We start from the raw sequence: 4,020 nt of genomic DNA, 5'->3' as shown, positions 1-4,020 counted from the left end.
TTATAAATGGCTCCAAGGCTCATGCTACTCCTTATGGGTTCATACTGACGATTGTGCTGGATAGGTTGAATGTTCCCTTGAAGAAATGGGAGATGGCCTCCAGCAAGGACCATTTTGGTGTCAAAACCCTGCAGGCTTGTGACTATCTCCTCATTGTAGCTCCAGTTGAACCTGGTTCATCTTTGAAGACTCCAGTGAACAGCAAGTTTAGGGCTTTGGTTCAAGAGTGTGGGACAAAGAATGCTGAGATTGCTAGGCTCAAGGCTCGAGTTGCTGAACTTGAAAATGAGAGGAATAGCCTGAAAGATGAGCTAGCAAAAGAAAAGGAAAAGGGTGAAGGGATGCTTCAAACAATGCTCAATCTTCTCCAATCCCAACCCTCTAGTTCCTCCAAGCCTTAGGTCCTCCAGCACTGTCCTTGAACCAGTCTAGTAACCCCCCCAGTGACCCAGATTAGGGATTTTTCTTTGCTTGTTTTTTTGCTCATGGTTGGATGTTTTTCTTTTTTTTTGTGGACTGGTTGTAGAAGCATTTACTATCAATGACTATCTGCTTTTCTCTTGCTTTGTGATGATTTTGTTCTCAATAGTTGAGTTTTTGTTAAGTTTGATTATTGTTTCACTAAACCATGCTTTCACCTGCAGTTGCCCCAGTGGCCATGAGTAACTATTACAATCTGGGATTTACATTATATGCAACTTTTCGATGATGCCAAAAGGGGGAAGAGATATTGTGCTTTACTTTATATTCTGAAAAAGTGATATTTATAACCTGATTAAATCTGGTCCTTAATGATGAGTTAAAATATCTTAAGTAAAAGTGTTGATAATTAGCTGAGTTCCACAGGTTCTCTGATCAGTAAAAGCACAGAGTTTGTCATCATCAAAAAGGGGGAATTTGTTGGCCCAAGTTCAGTTGAAGTTTTGAAGAATGACAAATGAACTCAGTGAAGGACCAGGTCCATCTGATGAGACACAGTGGTTATGGCCCATGCACATGAGATGCACGTGAAGAAGATAAGCCTTTGGGATCAAGCAGCAATATCTTCTGAATATCTTATGAACTGATCGAAAAGATTGCATATAGGATAAGGAGAAGAAGTCTCCTTATGTGAAGAGAACTACATCCGGATCAAGGATAAGGATTGGAGTTTGAGTTGTTCTAGGACTCGAATTTGATGAAGGATCAGCAATTCGGGTTTTAATCAAACTCTGATAACTCTGATTACTAACTCTATAAATAATAATGATTGTTCTCTTTTACAGGGTAGCACAAGTACGCAGAAGTTAAGCTAAATTGAGAGCAAAAGAGCAAGGCAATTTTACAAGCAATTTATGTGAGATTAAGTGTGCACTCCTGCAGCTACTTGAACGAGATAGAAGAACCAGTTCCATTGTGTTTATTCTTATTCTAGTTCAATTGTAGTAGGTGGTTTAATATTGTACCTTTCCAGCTTTCATAGAAGCAATTGTATTAGGTACTTTGAGTATTCAAGTTAGAGTTAACTTGAAGGTGTCGCAACAGTTAAAGCTCTGTGCCACACTGGGATTAGAGTTTAATCTTTAGGTTTACAAGAGTTTGTAAATGCTGTTTTTGGCTCAGTGATTTTAGTGGAAGTTTGAAAAAATCCTACTGAGTAGTAGGTCGTGGTTTTTTCACCTTTTGAGCCAGGTGTTTTCCACGTAAAAATCTTTGTGTTCTTTACTTTATGCACTCTTAATTCCGCAAACAGTTATAGTAAGTACATCTAGAAGAACCAGGTTCTTCTAGTGCAAAAATTAGGTACCACACAAATCACCCCCCCTCTTGTGTGGTATTGACATTTAGAACAACAATCTTCACGAGGAGCCATGCTTGGAAATTCAGATTTTCTATAACATTCATTAAGAACAAGGAGGAGATGACCAGATTTGATAAGAGATGGATAAAGGTCAACATGCTCGTTACGACCTTCTATTGTGGTTACCTTTTTGTTCCACACAGCACAATCATAAGCAAAAGAGAATTCTTTGAAAACATTTTTAGAAACTAAAGGTTCAGGCAAGGGTTCATTGGGATCTTTAATTTTATTTTGGGAAGAGGATTTAGGAGTGGCAGACACTCCGGTTTTAGAAGATGAGGCAAATTTTGAAAAACTTCCTTTCGAAGAAGAAGTATTTCTATTCTCCATAGAGCCTAGGGTACAAAGCCTACCACCCCTCCTTCTATTTCTCACTGGAGCTAGAGTCGACGGAATATCATTGATTATAATAGCACGACGAAGAGAAGAAGCAGTAGGAGTTGAAGATTTGGAAGACATTGGAGACAGAAAAGAGAGCAAGAGTAAAGAAATATACAAGGGAATTGCAGAAGAAGACAAGAGAAGAAGGAGAGTTTTAAAGATGTAAAGTTTCATATCTATAAGAAGATGATATGTCATCATAGATCGTCATTATGGAACTATCATCCCAAATTTGACAACGCCGTCTGTGCCTGGGAAAACGCTGTAAACGTTAGAGCCAATAACGATCAGATGCGTATTTTGAGCGTTAAATGGATAGAGTGCACGTCTCTTCACTTTGCACGTCATAATAATCTCGGGAAGAGGCAGCAAATATTCCCGCCACAAATAAACTCTTCACTTCCCGCATATTCATTTGAAAACATTCGAAATGTTTGGGGGGGGGGGGGGAGGGACTATCTGTATTAGTGAAAAAGAAACATGCAACGTGGACTAATACTACAATGGCAAGTGTCATGGAGTTAAAATGACAAGAATAATGACGGGTACAGGGGTTATGAGCAACACCCACGAGATCGCTTGTGCAGATATTGCACCTGTAGGTCTCAAGGTTGAATATAAAAAAATAGTTACGGGTTTGATAATTAACATCAGTAGTAGCCACGCATAGGAAAGTTCATTAATGATTATGAATATGGAAGAATCAGTCAAATTTTTGATTACACGTAATTTGCTATTATTGCCTCAACCGTTACGAATCACTCACGTAACGATCAATTAATGCAGTAAGTAGTAGTAACTGGTAGGAGCTAAACAAGGCAAACGATTACAAGAAATAGTACTGTTTAAGCCCCCTCTCTCCTTCCCATATCTTGTATTCCATTGAAAATTAAGCTAAATTATATCGTCAATTACCAAAATTCTTATTGTTCTCTATTATTAGAAGAATTATTCTTTCTTATCGGAGAAAGCGACAATAATCAATAAGATTTCTACTGCTTTATTATTATTATTATTATTATTATTATTATTAATATTATACCAATTATATTTGCAAAAGTAAAGTAAATTGATTGTTAGAAATTCGAATTATTCTATTTATTTACTTTGACTTCAAACACTATCTTTTGGGTTAAACAAGATCAAAATTAATGTAGTTTGACTCTAAAATTTGTGAAATCTAATTCGATTACTATGTGAAATAAGTGCACCTATAAGGAAAACTAATTAACAGCTTGCCACAATTGAAATCAATGACATAAAAAAAGAAACAAATTTAATTCATTTAAAAGCATTCCTTAAAAGAAAAAGGAATAAATGAGAAATAGAGAAAGACAAAAGACCAGCAAAAAACCTAGACCAAGTGAAAGATGGTGACAATATACGTCAATAACTGCGTTACTCCAACAATCCAAAATCATAAGCTAAACATTAGCCCCACTACCGCTACGCTTCCTTACACACAATTATTTCTAAAATAAAAGATAAATTAATAATACTTCAATCTACTGACTGTTATTATTTCAGAATCTGAGTTTTTTTAAGCGCCTAAATGAATATGCAGGCAAGTTTGAGAGACTGCCGATGTATTCTATACTGACAATTGAGCAAGTGTTTCTACTAAATATTTTTGAGGTTCAAACCTTTTTAAAGCTTTTGGGTGCCTATTCTATCAAACGTACGTGGATAAGTTAACCACTTAAAATATGTTACATCCTTTAATATATATATATATATATATATATATATATATATATATATATATATATATATATATATATATATATATATATATATAT

The sequence above is a fragment of the Nicotiana attenuata genome, unplaced genomic scaffold (assembly GCF_001879085.1).
Source record: "Nicotiana attenuata strain UT unplaced genomic scaffold, NIATTr2, whole genome shotgun sequence".
Lineage (NCBI taxonomy): Eukaryota > Viridiplantae > Streptophyta > Magnoliopsida > Solanales > Solanaceae > Nicotiana > Nicotiana attenuata.
This window is presented reverse-complemented; position numbering follows the sequence as displayed.